The sequence below is a fragment of the Thamnophis elegans genome, chromosome 5, assembly GCF_009769535.1.
Source record: "Thamnophis elegans isolate rThaEle1 chromosome 5, rThaEle1.pri, whole genome shotgun sequence".
Classification (NCBI taxonomy): Eukaryota; Metazoa; Chordata; class Lepidosauria; order Squamata; family Colubridae; genus Thamnophis; species Thamnophis elegans.
The window spans coordinates 90,383,814-90,407,792 of NC_045545.1; the positions used below are offsets into that span (position 1 = coordinate 90,383,814).

Below are 23,979 nucleotides of genomic sequence, written 5' to 3' on the forward strand. Positions count from 1 at the left end.
ATCTTAAGGACCATTCAGATGAGAAATACAAGCTGGAATGGAGAAGATGGATTGATTATATTCAGAATAAATATGGGACTAAGAAACTCCCGATAGCTTATGAGTGAATGAGCAAGTTTTGATACAACTTGTTTAAAGTTAGCTTTAACTTTAAGGGGAGTTAAAGTACAAGTGAGGGATGATGCTAAAGTCTGTTAGTTTATTTTAGAATATGGTTGTTAATGTTTATACGCTATATTTGTTTATACGCTATATTCAGAATAAATATGGGACTAAGAAACTCCAGATAGCTTATGAGTGAATGAGCAAGTTTTGATACAACTTGTTTAAAGTTAGCTTTAACTTTAAGGGGAGTTAAAGTACAAGTGAGGGATGATGCTAAAGTCTATTAGTTTATTTTAGAATATGGTTGTTAATGTTTATACGCTATATTTGCTCTGGGAGGTTGGGGGGGAGCTGGGTTCGGGGGGGGGAGGTATATATTTGTAAAACTTTTTTAAAACTTTTAATAAAAAAAGATTATGGTGACATGTATGAATATTTGAGTTAAAATGCTTGAGTTAATATGAAGTATGTTTGCTGACTGTGGAAGAGATGCACAAAAGTCTTTTTGTAACCAACTGATACACTTTCTACAGCATGCAAAGAAGGATGTTATATTCATTTTAAATTAAAAATTAAAAATTAAAAAATTTTTTTAAAAAAACGTTTCTCTTCTCATCCAAGAAGTTTCTTCAAGTTCAGCTAAACATTTTCAAGGGGGAAAAAATAGCAAGAAAGTCCAGCTGCCTTTTGGAAAAGCATGTTTGGTACAACGAAACCTGGATGACTCAGAATCTCCATAGACCACAAACTAGAGATCTCCATAGGCAACTTCACGAAAAGTTTCCAAGATTGATGTTTTCAACATCTTTAATGCACGGAACACAGTACAGTTAACAGCTGGTATGTTAAACGTGGAAACTTCAGGCGAAGCTCTTCAAAATGATATTAACAGATTTTTCCCCCCTGTACATATAATTTACAATCACACCAGTGGTGGGATTCAAATAATTTAACAACCGGTTCTCTGTCCTAATGACCAGGTGGGTAGGCGGGGCTTAGCGGTCATGTGACCTTGTAGGCGTGGCCAACTCAACATTACTCAGGTCGATGAGCACTTTGCCTTAGCTGTTACAATGTAATAAGGGTTAACCGGAGAGGCAGTTTCTGTAAGCAGGGCAATAAAGATTAAGCTAGAAAACAACACCAGAATGTTTCCTTCCTGTCATCCTTACAGGATTAGCTCTGTAAAGCAGGAAAAAAACAAAAGAAGGTTTCTTCCAACAACCGGTTCTCTGAACCTCTTAGAAAGTTAAGAACCGGTTCTCCCGGATAGGTGCGAACTGGCTGAATCCCACCACTGAATCCCATTCACATAGATTAGCAAGAATTTTATTGGACAGTGATATTTGTAGGCCATACGCAATGCTTCAGATTCAAGGGAAAAAAGAGTTGAGTTTTAAGATACATATAAAACCTATTAACAACCCCTTTAACCAAACATGTTCTTTTCCCTGGATTCTAAAGTATGCGTTAAAAAATGCAACTGCTTTAAAGAATTGCCAACAAGTGCAACATGAGTGTCCTTGCAATATTCTGCTGGTGACCTTAGGGACTGCAGAAACAGAAAGTTAAATTAGACAGGCAAGGATAAAAAGCTATGTAGCTCTCAAAAACCGAGACTACAACAGCAAATATCTACTGAACTACAGCAGCAAATATCCTAAGTTCTAGCAACCTAGAACTAAGGAGAAATTTCTTGACAGAAGAATTAACCAGTGGAACAAATTGTCTCCAGAAGTTGTGAATGCTCTGACACTGGGTGTTTTTAAGAAGAGATTGGAAAACCATTTGTCTGAAATGGGTAATAAGGCCGTGATGGCTAACCTTTTTATTGTTGGGTGCCAAAAATGCAAGGGTGCGCATACCGGCACCCATAATGAAAAGCGCCCCCCACATGCGCATATACACACAACCCCACCATCACCGTGCTCCCTCCCCATGTGCGCCGCACTACTCACCTCCAAGCTGAGCTTGGTACTTCCTGGGGGGGCTGGGGAGGCCATTTTTGTCCTCCCCCGGCTTCAGGAAAGCCTCCGGAGCCTAGGGAGGGCAAAAAACAGGCCCAATGAGCCAACCGGGAGTTCAGAACTTCCGGTACGCCTGTTGGGCCCTTTTTTGCCCTCTCCAGGCTCCGGAGGCTTTCCTGAAGCCTGGGGAGGGCAAAAACAGCTTTTCCTGGCCGGACGGAAGGCTGAAAATCAGTTGCATGCACGCTGGAACTGACAGCTTGTGTGCCGGCAGATATGGCTCCATGTGCCATGGGTTCGCCATCAAGGGTACAAAGTTTCCTGATTGAGCAGCGGGTTGGACTAGAAGACCTCCAAGGAAGTGTTAATACCACTTTATAATGAATGCCTTGGTAAGGCCACACTTGGAATACGGCATTCAGTTTTGGTCGCCACGATGTAGAAAAGATGTGGAGACTCTAGAAAGAGTGCAGAGAAGAGCAATAAAGATGATTAGGGGACTGGAGGCTAAAACATATGAAGAACGGTTGCAGGAACTGGGTAAGTATAGTTCAATAGAAAGAAGGACTAGGGGGAGACATGATAGCAGTGTTCCAATATCTCAGGGGCTGCCACAAAGAAGAGGGAGTCAAAGGGCACTTCAGGGTAAAACAAGAAGCAATGGGTGGAAACTAATCAAGGAGAGAAGCAACTTAGAACTGAGGAGAAATTTCCTGACAGTTAGAACAATTAATCAGTGGAACAGAAGTTGCCTCCAGAAGTTGTGAATGCCCCAACACTGGAGGTTTTTAAGAAGAAATTGGATAACCATTTGTCTGAAGTGGTGTAGAGTTTCCTACCTAAGCAGGGGGTTGGACTAGAAGGCCTTCAAGGTCCCTTCCAACTCTGTTATTCTATGGTTCTTAAAGATGAAAAAAAAAGAAAACTACTAATAAATCCTCAACAATTCCTAATAAAACGACGTTTACTTGGTAATAGCTTGTGATGCTAAAAGAACATTGGAATGGTTGTCAAACAGTCATTCCATAAATGAAAGAGCTATTGGAAAAGAACCGAGTAGCAAAGTCTGCATGTTTTTCATGGTCAGTTTTTCTATACATCTTCTATGTAGCCAGCTGTGTGCAGCAGCAGCTGCCAAAAAAGCCAACACAGTTCTAGGCTGCATAAACAGAGGGACAGAATCAAGATCACCTGAAGGGTTAATACCACTTTATAATACCTTGGTAAGGCCACACTTGGAATACTGCATCCAGTTTGGGGGTTGGACTAGAAGACCTCCAAGGTCCCTTCCAACTCTGCTATTGTATTGTATTGTATTGACTCTTCCAACTCTGTTATTCCATTCCATTCTATATATCCACCAAGTTGGCCAGCAATTCAGCAACATCTGGATGGTCACAGGTCCTTCACAACTTGCGAAGACCTTTCATCTAATACAGTGGAGTTCTTCCAAATTTTTAAAATCTACAATATGTTCTCCTTTACTCCACAGCTCCCTATCAACGCTGGAAAAAAACGAAGCTCCCTCCTTTGGAGAGTAGGCCATATAATTCTATCGAAATTTCTTTTTTTCAAACAGAGAGCTAAAATGAGGGGGACCTTGGTTCTCTCTGAGTTTGGTTGTTTTCTTGCAGACAGTTCATTACTCAAACTAGGCAACATCATCAATTATTACCATTGATGATGTTACCTTGTTTGGTTAATGAAACATCTGCAAGAAAACAGCTAAACATTAGAGAATACCAAGATCCCCCTCATTTCAACATTGACCTACAAATATTCTCCTTTGGAGTGCTGAAATTCTCCTGAATTTTGCAATTGATCCCTATTTCATCACTTGAGTCCAGATCTAGTGACAAAAATCACATAATATACATAATTCTGGCAGGAATACAACTCATGTTCATCCCATCACTCTATATTAGGGAAGGAACAAATGATAAAAGGCATCATTTTTTGCATTTAAATTGAAAACACCCACCACCCTAGCTATTTCTGGAACCCTAATCAGGAAGACCAAATTTGTCCCACAAACATAATAAAAAGCACATTTTTAAAATTGTTATTAGCAGCTGGATGCTGAAAGCCTGGCCAAAGAAAACTCAAACTAGAATAGATCAAACATCTGGGAAAGCCCGTTTGGGACCCAGAGAAAGAGGTCAGAAAAGAAAATATCAGTTATGATTTGTTGCAATTAGCAAACTAACAAAAGCCAGTACTATCACATCCATAGCATATTTTCCAACTGTTTTTGGCAGCGGCAGTAGAAGTTTAGGAGGGATTTAATAAAAGTTCATATTGCCTTTCTAATGCTAGTTCTGACCCATTTTGAAGCAGGGAGTTAAACACAGATTGGCAGGTGGAGTTAAGCAAGTCATCAGCTTAGAGTCGTTACGTTCCCACAAACATCCAAGTTCAAACCTCTCCTGGATTCCCTTGATCCTTATCTGGTGCCAATTTAGCACTGAACTTCAGTTGATTAGATTCTTGCGCATAGGTAACGGTAAAGTTCAGCCGAGGTGGCGCAGTGGTTAGGGTGCAATACTGCAGGCCACTTCAGCTGACTGCTATCTGCAGTTCGGCAGTTCAAATCTCACCGGCTCTGGGTTGACTCAGCCTTCCATCCTTCCGAGGTGGGTGAAATGAGGACCCAGACTATGGGGGCGATATGCTGACTCTGTAAACCGCTTAGAGAGGGCTGAAAGCCCTATGAAGCGGTATATAAGTCGAACTGCTATTGCTATTGCTAAAGGTTCACCTTGCACATATGTGCTAGTCGTTCCCAACTCTAGGGGGCGGTGCTCATCTCTGTTTCAAAGGCGAAGAGCCAGCGCTGTCCGAAGACGTCTCTGTGGTCGTGTGGCTGGCATGACTAAATGCTGAAGGTGCACGGAACACTGTTACCTTCCTGCCAAAGGTGGTTCCTATTTTTTCTACTTGCATTATTACATGCTTTCAAACTGCTAGGTTGGCAGAAACTGGGACAAGTAACTGGAGCTCACTCCATTACGCGGCGCTAGGGATTCGAAGCGCCGAACTGCCGACCTTTCTGATCGACAAGCTCAGCGTCTTAACCATTGAGCCACCGTGTCCCTAGCGTTCTTACGTTCCCTCAAACTTCTAAGTCCAAACCTATCCTGGATTTCCTTGATGCTTATCTGGTGCCAGTTTAGCACTGAACTTCAGTTGATTAGATTCTTGTGTGTCGGCTTGAACAATAAATCTTTTTATTTGCAACTCCATCCCCATATAAATAAACTCCATCCCGCATATAAATATAATGAAACCTAAACCTAAACCTAACCCCCGTGTGGGTGCTCTCCATGGAGAAACATCTCATCCATCCATGATCCTTCCACATGTGGGTGGCAAGCAAGCAAGATCTGTTGTAACAGCTTAAATCAGGGGTGTCAAACTCAAGGCCCGCGGTCCAGCCCGCAAGGTGTGGAAACAGCGAAAGACTGGCCCGCGAGCTCCATTTTCGCTGGTAGAGGGTTGCAGGAGGCTGTCGCAGCCAGAAACGCAGTTTCTTCTCAAAGTTTAAGAAGTTTAATCCGGGGTGGGCTTAAATGGTGGCCAGTGGCCACTTTCCCACAGATGCTTGAGAGGGACACATTTGCCATTTTGCCATTGCAGTGGATAACTGACAGGTAGACCTCGAGTTACAGGCATTCATTTAGTGACTGTTCAAAGTGCTCTACATGGGGCAGCCCTTGAAGAGTATTCGGAGACTTCAGCTTGTCCAGAATACAGCCGCGCGAGCGATTGTGGGTCCACCTCGGTACACCCACGTCACAGCTATCCTCCGCGAGCTGCACTGGCTGCCCATTGGTCTCCGGACACGCTTCAAGGTGCTAGTCGTTACTTTTAAAGCCCTACATGGTATCAGACCTGGTTACTTGAGAGACCGCCTCCTGCCAATTACCTCCCAAAGACCAATCAGATCCCACAGACTAGGCCTCCTCCAAATTCCATCTGCCGGCCAGTGTCGACTGGCAACTCCCGGGGGGGGGGGGGCTTCTCTGTGGCTGCTCCGGCACTCTGGAACGATCTCCCCATTGAGATCCGGACCCTCACCAGCCTTCCGGCTTTCCGCAAAGCACTTAAGACCTGGCTGTTCCGGCAGGCCTGGGGCTGTTGAATTTTCCAGCCCCATCTGAGTTTTTGACTGTTGTTGTTTTTTAAATGTGTTTGTCCCCCCTCCCTTTTTGATTGTTAGCCGCCCTGAGTCTCTCGGGAATAGGGCGGCATACAAACTGAATCAATCAATCAATCAATCAAGTGGCAATGGCATTGAAAAAAGTGACTTATAACTGGTTTTCACACTTACGACCGTTGCAGCCTCTCCAGGGTCACATGATCAAAATTCAAGCGCTTGACAACTGGCATGTACTTATGCCAGTTGCACTGTCCTGGGGTCATGTGATCAACATTTGTGTCCTTCTCAGCCGGCTTTTGGCAAGCAGTTAACAGAGTAAGTCACATTTAATTATCAACTGCAGTAATTCACTTAACAACTGTAACAAAATAGGTTGTAAAATGGGGCGCAACTCAATTAACAACCTACTATGCTTAGAAGAGATACTTTGGACTCAAAATGAGGTAAAACTCACTTAACAACTGTCTCACTTAAGAACATACATGTTGGCCTCAATCGTGGCTGTAAGTCGAGAATTACTTGTACAGCCCAAAATTTCCATTGCTAAGTGAGACAATTGCTAAGTTAGTTTTACCTCATTTTACAACTTTTCTTGCCACAGTTGCTAAGTGAATCACTGCAGTTGTTAAGCTAGTAACATAGTTGTTAAATAAACCTGGCTTTCCCGTTGTCCTTGCTTCTCAGAAAGCCACAAAAGGGGACCATGTGATCCTGGAACAATGTCGTAAGTATGAGTCGTAAGTATAAGTCAGTTGCAAAGTGTCTGAATTTTGATCACGTGACCAAAATGGGGATACTGCCATGGTCGTAAGTGTGAAAAACAGTCAGAAGTCACTTTTTTCAATGCCACTGTAACTTTGAACTGTCATAAGTCGAGAACTACCTACATTTATCATGGTTAGCAGAGGGGGGGAAAAAACCCTAGATTTTTGGACGAATAAGGGAGGCTAATTCTGTTGTCTACCGACTGCCACTAGTTCGATTCTCACCGGCTCAAGTTTGACTCAGCCTTCCATCCTTCTGAGGTGGGTAAAATAAGGACCCAGATTGTTGGGGGCAAGAGGCTGTAAACCGCTTAGAGAGGGCTGTAAAGCATTGTGAAGCGGTATATAAGTCTAAGCGCTGTTGCTATTGCTAATCTATTTCATCCCAATCACTGTCTGTCCAGTTCTTCAAAAGATTTTTTATTTTCTTAGAATGCTCATTTATTCAGGCCTGCAGATAGAGACAGGAGACAAGCCCTGTGACTTCAGTTCTTCCAGAGTTCAAAAGGTTTTACAAGCTTCCAAGACTGGCTCTGGGCCCATCTTTCAGAGAATAGGAAATTGGTTTCCGATTATGGAACCATGCAAAAGAACAGGCTTCCTATGGCAGATTCTCAAAGGAACTCATTCGGTTTTAAAACCGCTCTATGCTCAGAAATGTTACTGCAGGAAAGCCTAATTCCAGGAAGGAAATTTCAGGTTAATCCCAAGTGTTGGTCTCATCTGGATCGGTGCTAAAAGTATCTCAGCCTCCCAAACCAGAGGCAGAAAAAGCAACTACTAAATTAAGATATTTTATCCTCCGATATATATACTGCATATTTAAAAAAAATAGTAACCCTCTTCTTTCACACTTTTGAGAAAGCTGCAGCAGAACGCAGTATTATAGTTAAATTTCTTTTGCCTCACTTTCAAACCTCACTGGCATGAAGCTTAAAAGTTTTTGTCTGGCACAATTATTGTCCTGGGTGTGATTTGCACCATTTATGAAAGCTTTTAAAAACTAATTAAACCCTAACAAAGAGCCATCTGGGGCATGGATTTTGCCACCCTCGAGCACCTGGATTTAATTTACAGCAGTGGAAATTCAGTTCCAAAGTGGATTTCTGCCTCATTTCATTCCAGGTTTAGTAAAAACCAGCACCTATTTTCTTTTACAGCAAAATCTTATATAGAGGTGTCGCAATTTTTGTCATTCAACCAAGAGAATTTTTTTCTCTTCCTTCAATGGAAGAAAACAGTAGCTAAGCTGTTATTGGTGAAGATAAAATCGAAGTACTGAATTTTAAGTACAGAAAATGAAAGCGTAAAAACAGATTTTTACTCCTTCCCTTTGCCAACTATTTCTGGTGGTATTTCTTCCCAGATGTCCTTATCTCTAGTAGAAAATAGTTTGAATGCAAAACAGTAGCTTTCATCGGGAAAAAAAATATTTTACAAGCTTCTCTTGGTCCTAAATCATTTGTTTCTGAAATTTTACGAGGGCTTACAACAACTATTTCACAAAAAGAATGATAATAAAACAGACTTTGAGTTTAATATTCAAATAATAAGGTGATCAGTAACATCTGGCTAGTTGTGAGGAACGAATGTGTGTTGAAAAAAGTAAAACTGATTATAGGTAAGTGTGCACCTATAATTGGGTAATTGAGCCCAAAATTTCTGTTGATACTGTAAGTGAAATATTTGTTAAGTGTGTTTTGGCCCATTTTCTCAGCTTTCTTGCCACAGTTGTTAAGTGAATCTGGTTTCCCCTTTGATTTTGCTTGTCAGAAAGTCACAAAATGTGATCACGTAACCTCAGGACATTGCAACTGTCGTAAATATGAATGAATTGCCAAGCATTCAAATCTTGATTGCGTGACCAGGGAGATACTGCAATGGTCATAAGTGTGAAAAACGGTCATAAGTCACTTTTCTCAGTGTGTTGTAACTTCAAACACTCACTAAACTAATGGTTGTAAATCAAGGACTACTGTGTGCTCCACATGCATGTTAAGAAAAATGTTAGACACCTTAAGTTATTTATACAAACAATAAGGGTGTGGGAAGCCTCCCCCATATTCCCAGATAAATGAAATATTTTGGGAAATGTTTAAAAAGGCAGAATATATTTCCCCAAAGGGAAAAATGGAGAAACATGTTTTTAGAGGCAGAAAGCAGCCCCCAGTCTTTCTTAATAGTCCATAGCAGATGCCAGCACTTAAGGAGATAAAGAGCTTATTGAAAGAGGAAATCAACTATCTAGATAGCTCGATTCATAAGCAAAGCAAATACTGCAGGCAGAAATCCATTCAAGACAGGATATTTTGAAACTCCTTGCAGCAAAGCTTGACAGCTAACAAAGGTGGAATGGTAGGATTAGAAAGCAGCCAGCCCCTTAGCCAAGATTCAGCACAGGACGAAAGCCATTAGTCACAACAGGAATTGTCCCAAACCCTTTGAGACCACCAGCCCCTTCACTGCACCACTCCTAGAACTGTTCAAACTTCAAAGTCACAGAAACCTATAAAGATCCATCCACTCATTCCACCATTTGTTCAGCTGACCCAGAACTGCTGTTGGTTCTGTTCATCATTAAACCCTCTTTCCAATCAGCCTCCATGTTGTTTCCAGTGTCTTCCTCCCAGCTTGGAACTGAACCAGATGGGATTTTCTTTCCAACAATTGCAAGAAATAAATTAAGTTCCCTGAATCTCCTATACTATAGAAAATTCACACACGGACAGCAATGCGATTCTAGCACGAGTGTCAGCAACCTGTGGCTCCGGAGCCGCATGCAGCTCTTTCACCCCTCTGCTGCGGCTCCTTATCAGGGCAGAGGGATGATAGTGCTGTTGCAGAGGCGGGTTCCTACCAGTTCGCACCAGTTCGGTAGAACTGGTTCGTCAAATCTACCGAACTGGTTAGAAGAGGTTCCACCAGAAAGCAGGCCACACCTACAGAAGAGGTTCCAAAAATTTTTGAAACCCACCACTCTCTCTCTCTCTCTCTCTCTCTCACACACACACACACACACACACACACACACACACACACAGAGAGACAGACTCACACCGAGAGAGAAAGAGAAAGAAATAAATAAAAAAAAGAAAAAAGAAAGAAAAAGTGAGAGAGAGATGAAAGAAAAAAAGGAAAAAGGACAGAGAGACAAAAAGAAGGAAGGAGAGAGAGAGAGAAAGAGAGAGAGAGAGAAAGAAAACACATGGCTGGCAAGCCACTCCCACCAGGTCACATGGCCGGCAAGCCACTCCCACAAAGGAGGCCATACCCACAGAGTAGGTTTGAAAAAAAATTGAAACCCACCACTGTGCTGTTGCCTTGTCGTGGTGGTGGTGATGGGCGGAGCCTTAGTGCAGGAGCGAAGCGCCCCTGTATTTGCCTTTGCGCAGCAACAGGTATTAGAAGAAATGTCCTTCTGGGTTCAGTTTCAAGTGAGGAAAAAGACACTGGAAACATGGAGGCTGCTTGGAAAGATGGCTTGGTTTCATGGTGGACAGAATCACATGGCTTGAGTTCCGGAACAGAAAATGGGGATCATACGCTTCCAGATGTTGGGTGAAGAAGAAAGGAGAGAAAAAAGGGGCTTGCTGAGAGTTCCTGGGTTTTTTATACTCCGTTCGGCCCCACCTCTCTGGTTCCTATTCCTCTGTAAGAAATGTATTCTGATTGGTTATCAGACTCCTAGGGGTGGGAGTCTTAGCTAACTTTGTAGGTTGTGTGTCTTTTGGATCCCAAGCTTGGTTGAGTTCCCAGATGCCGTGTGGTGAGTTTCTGTGGAAGGCTAACCCTACCTTTGTCATGTAGAGTAGACCAGCCAAGGTTTAATGGCTCATTGACAGGGGAGGGGGCAGAAAGCTGCAGGGAGCTACTTTGTCTTTAAAAACATGTTTCTCCCTTTTCAGACCCAGAGAAATATAATATTCTGCCTTTTCAATATTTCCCAGGATATTTCATTCTTCTAGGAGAGAGGTGGGTGCTAACTTCCTATACAGGATTCTGCCTTTGTTGTGGTACATTTGCTGTTGCCACCAGCAAAGAGGGCTGGGAGAGAATCTTGCATCTCTATTATTCACATCTATCTGTGCTAAAACAAGCCCTTGAAACACCATGAACTCCTCCTGGTTTAGGTCCCATAGTCAGCAGGCCCACCAAAGCTCTCTGGTTCCTTGGCCTGAACTATAAGGAGATGCCTTCAGGAAGAACAATAGGAGGATTTGCAGGAAGGGTGCAGTTTCAGGAAGGGGAGGGGAGGAGTGGGAGGAAAACCTGTCATTGAAAAGAGAAGGGATGGAAGGCAAACAATCAATGGCTGAGTTCATTTCCTCATAAAGCCCTTTAATCTGATAAAATTAGGCAGCAATCCCAATGTCAAAAGCTGCTGGCGGAAGTGCCTCCTTGGGGGCTGATTAGCTTCAGGGAGCAGGGAAGAGTTCACACACTCCAGCTGACCTGAGGTCTTTATGCAAATATCGCAGATGTTAAAAGGCTTATGGGAAAAGGGGAACAGGGGAGACATTGGGAAATTAAAAGGGATCAAATCCTGCTCATCTTCTCTTTAGGGTGCTAGAAACTTTCCTTCCTTCCTTCCTTCCTTCCTTCCTTCCTTCCTTCCTTCCTTCCGTCCGTCCGTCCGTAGGAAATTAGCACCCACCCCTCTCCTAGGAAAATGAGATATTTGAGGAACTATTAAAAGGGCAGAATATTTCTCCTAAAAGGGAGGCAAAACCTCATTGACCCCACCCACTTTTGTAATAATACAGTGGTGTGAATACCAGTTACCCCAACTTTCTAGATTGGGCTCTTGTAAGAAGTTAGCACCCACCCATCTCCTAGAAAAAGTGAAATATGTTAGGAAATATTTCACTTTGAGACTTGTGGACTCCAATGGGGCTGCCCTTGAAAAGTGTTCGAAGACTTCAGCTAGTCCAGAATGCAGCCGCGCGAGCGATTGTGGGTGCACCTAGGTTCACCCACGTTACACCTATCCTCCGCGAGCTGCACTGGCTGCCCATTGGTCTCCGGACTCGCTTCAAGGTGCTAGTTATTATTTATAAAGCCCTGCATGGCATCGGACCTGGGTACCTGAGATGGTTCCACCACAAAACCGCGCCCGACTAAACCGCGTCGCTGACGTCATCAACAGGGCGACAACAGCGCGGAGACAGAAGCATGCTGTAAACCCTAAACCTAAAATTAACCCCTAAACCTAAACCTAACCCCCCTAAACCTAATCCTAAACCTAACCCTAAACCTAACCCTAAACCTAATCCTAACCCTTAACCTAACCCTAAACCTAACCCTTAACCTAACCCTAACCCTAAACCTAAACCTAACCCTTAACCTAACCCTAAAGCTAACCCTAAACCTAACCCTTACCTTAAATTGAATCGGCTTGCTTTCAAAGCGCTATTTAAAGCGCCCTTCTTTCTCCGCGCTGGCTGTTGTCGCCCTGTTGATGACGTCAGCAACCCGGTTTAATCGGGCGCGGTTTAGTCGAGCGCGGTTTTGATGGGTCACGACCTGAGAGACCGCCTCCTGCCAATTACCTCCCAAAGACCGATTCGATCACACAGGCTCGTCCTTCTCCAGGTTCCATCTGCCAGCCAATGTCGGCTGGCGACTCCCCAGGGGAGAGCCTTCTCTGTTGCTGCCCCGGCCCTCTGGAACGAGCTCCCCGTGGAGATCCGGACCCTTGCGACCCTCCCGGCCTTCCGTAAAGCTACTAAGTCCTGGCTGTTCCGGCAGGCTGGGGGCTGTTGAAGCATCCAGCCCTGCTTCAACTGTGACTGTTGTGTATTTTAATATTGTTTGTACTGTCTTATTTATCCCCTCCCCTGTTTTATTGTGAGCCGCCTGGAGTCCTTCGGGAGTGGGCGGCATACAAAACCAATAAACAAGTGAACGAACTCCCAAAATTTCCCAGCCAGCATGGAATTCTGGGAGATATAGTCCACAACTCTTAAAAGTGGCCAATGTTAGACATCCCTGCCTTAGATGGTGTCTTAAATAAGGAAATAAATAAATAAGTAAATACTCTATAGTTAATAAGTAAACAAGTAAATACTGTGTTGTTTGGTTGTTTTCAAAGAGCATTTGACATCAAGAAGTTGTTGGGAATTAGGAAAAAGTGCAGAGAAGAGCAACTAAAATGAATCAAGGTTCCTCCTGGAGACTACAAATATATGAAGAACGGTTGCAGGAACTGGGTATGGCCAGTCCAGGAAAAAGAAGAACTTGGAGTGACATGATAGCAGTATTCATTGCCACAAAGAAGAGGGAGGACAACTTATTTTCCAAAGCACCAGGATGGAGGAGATTTGTTTATCTCCGGCACCAGTTAATCAAGGAAAGAAGCAACCTGAAATTAAGGAGAAACTTCCTAATACTGAGAACAATTAACCAGTGGAACAACTTGCCTTCAGGAGTTTGGCTACATCATTCAAGAAGAGACTGGATACCCACTTGTCTGAAATTGTATAGGGTCTCCTGCTTGAGCAGGGGGTTGGACTAGGACCGTGATGGCGAACCCATGACACGCGTGCCCAAAGTGGCACGCAAAGCCATGTCGCCCAGCATATGCAGCATTGCCTGTTTCGCTTCCGGGTTTCTGGCACGCATGCGATGCATCAGCTGTCCTTGTCCATGTGGCAGTGCCAAAACCAGTCTGCGCATGCATGCTGGCCAGCTGATTGTCAGGTCTGCATGTGCGCCAGAACCAGGAAATTTGGCTTTTCCGGAGGGAGATCCCTTCACGTATGTGGCAGTGCCAAAAACCGGCCTGCGCATGTGTGCCAGCTGGCTGATTTTTGGGTGCGCATCAGTGGTGGGATTCAAATAATTTAACAACCGGTTCTCTGCCCTAATGATCAGCTGGATAGGCAGGGCTCGGTGGTCATGTGACTGGGTGGGCATGGCCAACTCAATGTCACTCAGGGCGATGGGCCTTAGCTGTTAGAATGGAATAAGGGTTAACCGAAGAGGCAGTTTCTGTAAGCAGGGCAATAAAGATGAGGCTAGAAACAACACCAGAATGTTTCCTTCCTGCCTTCCTTACAGGATTAGCCCTGTAAAGTGGGAAAAAACAAAAGGAGATTTATTCCAACAACCGGTTCTCCCAACTGCCTAGAAAGTTAAGAACCGGTTCTCCCGGATAGGTGCGAACTGGCTGAATCCCACCACTGGTGCGCATGCACGGCAGGACCCTGAAGTTTGGCTTTTCCAGAGTGCGATCCCTTCGCATGCGCAGCTGTGCCAAAACCTGGTGTACGCATGCGCATCAGCCAGCTGATCGTCAGGCGTGCATGCGCGCTAGAAGCTAGAAGTTTGGCTTTTCCGGAGCGTGACCCTGACGAGCAGACACGGGAGATGTTTCCACACGACTTTTCAGCACTCAGTGACGAAAAGGTTCACGTCACTGGACTAGGACCTCCGAAGTCTCTTCCAGCTCTATTCTGATTAAATTACCGAAGAATTACTTTCTGGCCTCAAGCAGCAACTATTTTGGGAGAAGCTCTTCAGGAAGGCCATCCCACTTGGAAAACAGCCACTAAAAACATTCTCACTGAAAAGATGGTCTCGCTAATTAGCCTCTGCAACGGGTATGACAACGATGATGCTCAAGTAATTCCAGATACTCCCCCTATGCTCCAAATAATCTCCACCTTTCAAGAGCATCGAAATTACAAATCACCCTCAAAACTCCCCTCTCTGGATTGTTATTCGGTGTTTGCATAGTAGGGCAGGAGGCCAAAGGCAAGCAAACATTTGCACTGTCTTTGCAGAAGAATTTCAAACCCGGATTAGCTGACGGTGCATTTGGGGACCGACAGAAAGGTTTGAAAAACCAAGTTGGAGCTTAGCCAACCTGAGCTTCAGCCGAACGGTGTCCGGAGTAGCTTTTTGGGGAAGGGCTGGAGAATTACACAGCAGCTTTTCAGGGTCGGTTTTCAGGGTTAATTCTGAGTTTACAATTTAAAGGTGATGTGCAAAACCTCAAAAATAAATAAATAAGCGCATTTACCAGGAAAAACTCAATACTGCTACATATTATCCTGAACATGAAGGATTGGCACTGGTTAACCACGCTGGCAGCAGAATGAGGATGTCAGTGCCAAACTATACCACATTGTGCCTTCAGGAAAACTCCAGTTCTACTGTATGTGGTGAATATATTACAGAAGCGTGCTTCTGAATGGATTTAAGTAAGGAGCATGTGTCTAGAAACGGTCTACCTTTTATTCTTTATCACAGTTTCAAGTTCCTAGTGACACCTTCATTACCGACAGTCTGAATTTTAGGACTATGTGCCCGTGAAGAAAAATGTTAGGTAGGTAGAGTAGAAAATGATGGAGGGAAGACAGGATGTAGAAGAGTTGGAAGCAGGGGAGAGAAGAAAGATAGGAAGAGAGGGATAGGAGAGGGGGTGAAGGGGGAAGACGAGGTGTATAAGGAGGAGTGGTAAGGGGAGAGAGTAGAAGGAGAAAGGAAGGGGAAGTAGAGTAGAAAATGATGGAGGGAAGACAGAATGTAGAAAGGGGGAGGAGAGAAGGGGAAGAAAGTGTCGGATAAGGTATAAATATGGTGTATGGAGAACAGAAGAGCCAATAACTTTTTTTTCCTTTGGTAGTTGATGGTAACATGAATTGATGTAAGTACTTAATAATATAACTTGATATTGATTATGTAATAGTATACATGTGATTATATGCTATGAAAATGGAAAATAAAAACTTTTTATGATGAACACAAGAAAAATGTTATTTTTTCCCACCAGGTACAAAGCCTATACTTAGCACAGGGTTGTCAAACTCAAGGCCCGAGGGCCAGATACAGCCCGCGGGGTGCTTAGATCTGGCCCACTGGGGGCCCCCTGCACACAGCAAAGGACCGTCCCACCCCCAGTGAAAACGGAGCTTGGAAGGGCCGTTTGCGGCCCTCGCAAGCTCTGTTTTCACTGGCAGAGGGTTGCAGGAGGTCGTCGCAGCCGAAAACGGAGCTCGGAAGTCTGTTTTCGCTGGCAAAGGGCTCGGGCCACCACAGAGGCTCCCAACACAAGTGATGGGCCATGCCAATCCTGACCACACCCACTCTGGCTCTCTGAGGTGAAACACAACCTTGGTGTGGCCCTCAATGAAATTGAGTCGGACACCTTTGCTTTATCAGAAAAGCTTTGGTAATGAAGAATGGATCGATTTTTAGAGTACATTAGTCTTAGAAGTGCCATTATTCCACGTCAACATGCTGTCTTTCTCGATGCAATGGCCAGTTCACCCTTGGTGGCTTTACTTCCAGACAACCAACAAATTGTCAATATAATAGTCCTTGCTCACTGATCTCTCCTTCAGTAACTGTTTGAAACTACAACAGCACGAAAAAGTGGACTTAGGACTGGTCCTAAAAGCTGCAGCCATTGTTGAGTTGCTGCAATCACAAGATCTTGAGTTGGGTGCTTGACAACCAGCACATATTTAGGACAGTCACAGTAGCCCATGATCAGATGATTACCATTTGTGATCTTCACAGCAACTTCTGACAGCAAAGTCAATGGGGAAGCCTGTAGGAAGTCAAAAATTGTGGTAATGCCGTGGTGGCACAGTGCATTGTCCTGGGATCATGTGGTCACTTGTGATCTTCCCAGCTAGCTTCCCACAAGCAGAATTAATGAGGGAAGCCAGATTCATTTAATGAATCCATGATTCATTTAATAACCATGACAAAAAGGTTGTAAAATGGGACAAAACTCACAACAACTGCCTTGCTTCACAATGGAAATGTTGGGCTCAATTTTGACCATAGGTTGAGGACTATCTATATCAATGTCTGTCGAAGGCGGGCACTGGTTCCCCCACCATAGAGTCTCCTCCTATCCAGTGTCCTTTTCCCTCTATCTGTCTTAACAGAAAGCACTATCAATTGTGTAGCCGAGCAGAAAACCCACCCCTTGCCATAAAGTCTCCTCCTGGCATGCCGTGCTTCGCCCCCCCCTCAACCGGAAGCTCTTCTCAAAATTGTGGCGCCAACCGGCAACAGAGAGCTGCAGCAGAGGGATGAAAGAGCCACATGTGGCTCCAGAGCCGCATGTTGCTGAGCCCTGGCCTAGGAAAAAAAAATGAGGAGAAATAGGAGAAAAATCTTCAAATATCTGAAGGAATCACACACCTAAAAAGGAATGCATTTCTTCTCTCGTAGCCAAGAGGGATGTTCCACATGGGCACTGTTGTTATTTGTTGGGCACCGTAGGCCAAATTGGCGATATACAAATGCAGGAAGTGAAATCAAATCCCTGATTTTACGGATGACACCCAAATAATTATGACTAAGCCAGAATAATTGCAATTCTGCCCCACCATCACCACCGATAGGTAATTAAACACACACACGCACACACACACACACACACACACCTTCAAGGCATCACATAACCTTCAGGGCCAAAGAACTGTAAATTTCACCCATCAGGGTTGTCTTGTCTCCATGAAGCAGTCAATTATTCAAATTGTTCTAGCTGGGTGGCCTTGCCCCATTTCTCTTTCCTTTCTCTCCCGCTCACAATTCCAGTGAAACTCCCCATTTCTGGTCTTTTTCAATGTGGTCAAGAAAGATGGCAGGCCAGCAGGAAAGGGCACAAATCAAAGAACAGCTTGTTCCGTGGAAGAATAGCAGCCTGTCTGGAGGGCTGTACTGAGGGGTCAATGAGACAAAATCTGGCAAGCACTCTCTCCATTAAAAACAGAAATGGGTGGCCTCCTTCTTCTTCTGTTTCTTCTTCTTCTCCTCCCCCTCTGCTGCCTCCTTCTCTTCACCTCCTTTTTTTTCTTCTTTTCCTCCTCCTCCTCTCCTCCTCCTTTCACCTCTTCTTCTTTTTTCTTCTTCTCCTCTTCTCCTCTTCACCTCTTCTTTTTCTTCTCTTCCTCCTCTTCTTCTACTCCTCTTTCCCCCTCTCCTTCTTCCTCTTCTCCTCCTCTTCCTCCTCTTCCTCCTTCTCCTCTTCTTTTTCTTCTCCTCCTCTCCCTTCTCTTCTTCTTCTCCTTCTCTTCTCCTCCTCCTCCCCCTCCTCCCCCCTCTTCTTCTACTCCTCTTTCCCCCTCTCCTTCTTCTTCCTCTTCTCCTCCTCTTCCTCCTCTTCCTCCTTCTCCTCTTCTTTTTCTTCTCCTCCTCCTCCTCTCCCTTCTCTTCTTCTTCTCCTTCTCTTCTCCTCCTCCTCCCCCTCCTCCCCCCTCTTCTTCTCCTCCACTTTCCCCCTCTCCTTCTTCTTCCTCTCCTCCGTCTCCTCCAACTCCCTGCTCAAGCAGAAAACCCTTATACCGTTTCAGACAAATGGTTGTCCAATCTCATCTTTAAAACAGTGTTGGAGCTTCCGCAGGCAAGCTGTTCCACGAGAGGTAGTCCTCGGCTTACAATAGTTCACTTAAGCGACAGTTCGAAGTTACAGTGGCACTGGGGGGGAAAAAAGTAACGGCCTCTTTTCACACTTACAATCGTTGCAGCATTCCCAGGGTCATATGATCAAAATTCAGATGCTTGGCAACTGGTTCATATGTATGACGGTTGAAATCCCCGGGTCATGTGATCCCCCTTTTGCGACCATCTGACGAGCAAAGTCAACAGGGGAGGCAGATTCACTTAACAACCGTGTTCAAAACTTAACAACTGCAGTGATTCACTTAACAACTGTGGCAAGTAAGATTGTAAAAATGGGACAAAATTCACTTAACAAATGTCTCACTTAGCAACATAAATTTTGGGCTTAATTGAGGTCGTAATTTGAGGACTACCTATAATTGTTCTAACTGTCAGGAAATTTCTCCCCAGTTCTAAGTTGCTTCTCTCCTTGATGAGTTTCCACCCATTGCTTCTTGTTCTACCCTCAGGTGCCTTGGAGAATAGCTTGACTCCCTCTTCTTTGTGGCAGCCCCTGAGATCCTGGAACACTGCTATCATCGCCTAGTTCCATGTGGCTCGTTTCATTTGATTAGATTTTATGCCCTTTTTTAGCTCATAGCAAAAATCAGAGTGATAAACAGGCGTAACTTACACAAGTATAAAAAACCTTCTCCAGCCAGATTGATGAGCTTCGGCAATTTTGTTCCATTGATGTCTTTTCCTTTTAGAACAGAATAGAATAAGAGAGTTGGAAGGGACCTTGGAGGCCTTCTAGTCCAACTCCCTCCTAGGCAGGAAACCATATACCGTTTCAGACAAACGGCTATCGAACATCTTCCTAAAAACTTCTAATGTTGGAGCATTCACAACTTCTGGAGGCAACTTGTTCCATTGATTTATTGTTCTAACTGTCAGGAAATTTCTCCTCAATTTTAGGTTGCTTCCCTCCTTGATTAGTTTCCACCCATTGCTTCTTGTCCTGCCCTCAAGGGCTTTGGAGAATAGCTTGACTCCCTCTTCTTTGTGGCAACCCCTGAGATATTGGAAGACTGGTCCTTCTTTTCATTAAACCAGACATTCCCAGTTCCTGCAACCGCTCTTCATACGTTTTAGCCTCCAGTCCCCTAATCATCTTTGTTACTCAATATTTGAGGCTTTTTCATCCCAACGAACATTCTCAAGCTGAATGCCTAGCACAACAAACTCCAAGACGTAAAAAGTTGGCTCCTCCGTCTGCCTATTCAGCGAGCGAGCGGGGCTGGGCAGCCAATTCCTGCCAGCAACTTCAATCGCATTTGAAAGAAAAGCTGAGTGCAGTGGGTTATATTGTCAGGTCTTTCAAAAGCCATCAAAATATCTCTCCCAGGAGATGGTTATTGCTCCAAGTCCCCAAGCTTTGTTCAAATGTCTTTCAGCCTCTTTCATGGGTTGGGACTTTGTTTAAATATTTAACTAGCAAGTTCCCAAAAAAATACCCCAACAACCCCAAAACTGTTCGCTTTGAAATGAAAAAGCGGCCTCATTATCCATGAATGGTCAATTTGGGATTTGAACTGCCGGGGGTCACCAAGCTGTAAAACAGCTGGAAATGATTTCGGCTCTTGGAGAAAGGAAGCACCGTCAAATCATCTTTTGGTGGGGGAAGATTTATTTTTCTTCCTGCTGGCAGGACGGAGGATAAAGCAAAGGTCAGGTCCCAAACTAGACAGTGTTTTCTGTGCTATTCCTCCCAAGACAGGGCAATCCTCAGCCTGAAAGTTTGGAAGAATCAACCTTTGGTCCCGGCGACTGACTCAAGATCCTGCAACTTTATCCTGCGAACGGATATTTACCTTCATTTAACAGAGCAATCACTCTAAAAGTTTATTACAGTTTGTTCTTGTACTCTTTTTCTAATTTTATCTATTCTATTCTATCTATCTATCTATCATCTATCTATCTATCTGTCATCTATCTATGTCTAGCTAGTTAGCTATCTCTTTTTCTTTCTATCTGTCTATCTATCTATCTATCTATCTATCCATCCATTCAACCATCCATCAATCTATCCATCATCCATCTATGTCTAGCTAGTTAGCTATCTCTATTTCTTTCTATCTGTCTTTCTATCCGTCCGTCCATCCATCCATCCATCCATCCATCCATCCATCCATCCATGTCTAGCTAGTTAGCTATCTCTATTTCTTTCTGTCTTTCTGTCTGTCCATCCATCCATCCATCCATCCATCCATCCATCATCTATCTATGTCTAGCTAGTTAGCTATCTCTATTTCTTTCTTTTTATCTATCTTATCTATCTATCTATCTATCTATCTATCTATCTATCTATCTCTATCTATCTATCTATCTATCTATCTATCTATCTATCTATCTATCTATCATCTATCTATCATCTATCTATTAAGAGCCAAGGTGGTTGGCATTTAAGTGGTTAAATGCAGCACTGCAGGCTACTGCTAGATCAGCAGTTCAGCGGTTCAAATCTCACCGGCTCAGGGTTGACTCAGCCTTCCATCCTTCCGAGGTGGGTAAAATGAGGACCCAGATTGTTGGGGGCAATATGCTGACTCTCTGTAAACCGCTTAGAGAGGGCTGAAAGCCCTATGAAGTGGTATATAAGTCTACTGCTATTGCTATTGCTATCTATCTATCTCATTGTTGAGGTCCAGCCCCGACTTAAATGAATGTATCTGTGTCGTTTTAACTTGTCTTATTTTATTTTATTTTTATTTTCTTTCTCTTCCCTTCTGTAAGGCGCCCGGAGTCCTTCGGGATTGGGCGGCCTATAAATAAAATTAAACTTACAAACTTACAAACTTATCTATCTATCTATCTCAAGCTAGTTAGCTATCTCTATTTCTATCTATCTGTCTGTCTGTGTCGTAAAATTGCACATGGTCACATAGTGACCCACCTTACAATCCCCTTACAATTGTAATTGGGCTCAATTATGGTCCTAATTTGAGGACTTCCTGCATTGCAGCAATCCCCAACCTTCGTGGCTCTGTGGTGGCAGTGGGAGTGGGGGAGAGGGCATGATTTCACATGTGTGCACACCTCTTGCACAAATGGAATTTCATAAGCTCACAAATCCATGCTCACATGCTCGCCCGTTGCTTGCATGGCCCGGTTCCCAGTACTGGGGGGAGCAGACCAGGGGTTGGGGACCCCCTGCTGCATTGTATCTCCTTTTATGAAAATCTGATGCCGTAATCTGTGACAAAGTCAAATAAGTTAGGTTTTACTTATGTTTCAAGCATAAAACCACTTTATTTATTAATCTATCTCTTATGAAACATCTCAGTGTGTCAGGATATCCCACATTTGAGGCCGTAACGATCAGTTTGCGGACAGGAAATCCAAGTTAATAATCCATCTGAAACTTATTTAAGGTCTTACAATACGGCTGCGCTAAGCCTGCCTGGCCACTGGCCATCAAGATTTGTTCTAAGCCTCAACTACAAGGTATCAGCCATTCGTTCTGGAGTGCCTTCTTCACTGGCTATTATCTGCTTAAGGAAGTGTCAACTTTCAGACTGTGGTTCATCCTACTTGAAGGAAACACCTTGAAAACACCACAGTGCACACAATCTCGTCTACAAAAGCTGAGTCAATATTAACTTTATGTCATCTACTCCTTGAGGATGGATCAACAGCAATGTTGTAAATCTATCCGAAAGGGTCAGTTACTGAAGATCCATTTGGTGCATAGGACAAGGGCCCTCAATCCTTCTGGCTTGGTAGCCTGGCACCGGGGGGGGGGGGACAGGACGGTAGAGGGGATGATTCCATGACTGACAGGTGCGCATGCGCACAGCTGCATTTGTGCCAGGGGAGCTTTGTGAGCAAGTGCCCACCATTTGAGCGCTTGCCCTCCTGCTGATTGCCTGCCCTAGTTTTGAATGGGCCGCGGCCTGGAGGTTGGGGATCCCTGATCTTGGAGATACACGAGATACATCGCAGCTCTCTTAGGAATCGTTTAACCACATAGACAAGCAGGAAGGTGAAAGAGAAAAAGCTTTGCATGCAACAGACAGAAAGTGGCAAGTTTACCGTTTCATAGTACATTATTTTTACAGGTGTGATTTTTTTTTCTTGTCCAGGGGGAGTAGACAAGCAATATAATCTCGATGGCAGGATTTCCTTAATTCTATTTTTTATTAGCTAAACCAAAAGGAATCGTTTAGTGAAGAAAAACAAAATAAAGTCCTTTAAGTCAGTGTTACTCAACCTTGGCATCTATTAAGATGTGTGGTCTTCAACTCCCGTAACTCAATTCCCAGATGGCTGGGAAATTCTGGGAGTTGAAGTCCCGGCACCTTAAAGTTGCCAATATTGAGCCACACTGCTTTAAGGATTAGTATGAAAGCATCCCTTATTTACTTGCAACCTGAAGTTCAATGTATAATTGTATAATAATAATCACTGTTATGATTCTGCTTGATCTATACACTGGCTCAGTGCAAGGAAACAAGCACTTCAGTTTGACAAATGCAGCATTGGCCGTTGACATTGTAAAGGTAAAAGTCAAAGTTCCCCTCGTACAGATGTGCTAGCTGTTCCCGACTCTAGGGGGCGATGCTCATCTCTGTTTTAAAGCCGAAGAGCCAGCGCTGTCCGAAGACATCTCCGTGGTCATGTGGCTGGCATAACTAAATGCCAAAGGCGCACAGAACGCTGTTACCTTCCCACCAAAGGTGGTTCCTATTTTTCTACTTGCATTTTTTACATGCTTTCGAATTGCTAAGTTGGCAGAAGCTGGGACAAGTAACAGGAGCTCACTCCGTACCACGGCGCCAGGGATTCGAACTGCCGAATTGCCGACCTTTCTGATCGACATGCTCAACGTCTTAGCCACTGAGCCTCTGCACTGATATTGTACACGCATCCGAAAGGAAGCAGTATTTGTGACACGATCCTCTTTCCTGCCCCAAAACTGGTCCTAGATACATTTTTACAAAAATATAATTTTTATTTACATATTCTACTATATAACACTGGAAGTATATCTAACGCAGCAGTCCCCAATCTCTCTGGCTCTGTGGACTGAGAGTTGGGGAGCCCTGATCTAATGTACTATTCGTGCTTCAATTATTTGTCTAAAGGCCAAAAGAGCATCAGTAAAATTCAACAGAAGCTACCAAATTTTTAATATGCCTTCGAGTCATCTTCAAAACATCGGTTTGATTACAAAAATACTCTATTGTCTTTCTTAAAACAATATAAGTAACTTGATCAAGAAGCTTGCTGCCGTAAGTTTTACTTTTTTTTCCTGCATGTACCTTATGGCAAAATTAGATCATTAATTGACCTAATTAGTAGGAAATTAATTCTTTCTCTCTTAGCTGTAAGAAAACACCCCATTTACCATATTTTTCAGAGTATAAAACGCACATTCCCCAGCCCCTAATAGCAATAGCAATAGCAGTTAGACTTATATACCGCTTCAGCCCTCTCTAAGCGGTTTACAGAGTCAGCATATTGCCCCCAACAATCTGGGTCCTCATTTTACCCACCTCGGAAGGACGGAAAGCTGAGTCAACCTTGAGCCGCTGAGATTTGAACAGCCGAACTGCAGAACTGCAGTCAGCTGAAGTAG

The 23,979-nt window shown here is 43.9% G+C and overlaps 1 protein-coding gene across 2 annotated transcripts in view; it reads right to left on the reverse strand.

Annotated features, from left to right (window-relative positions):
* LAMA5 (laminin subunit alpha 5) overlaps positions 1-23,979 on the reverse strand; it is a 227,629-nt gene that overhangs the window by 181,568 nt on the left and 22,082 nt on the right. The gene's annotated exons all lie outside the window — the stretch shown is intronic.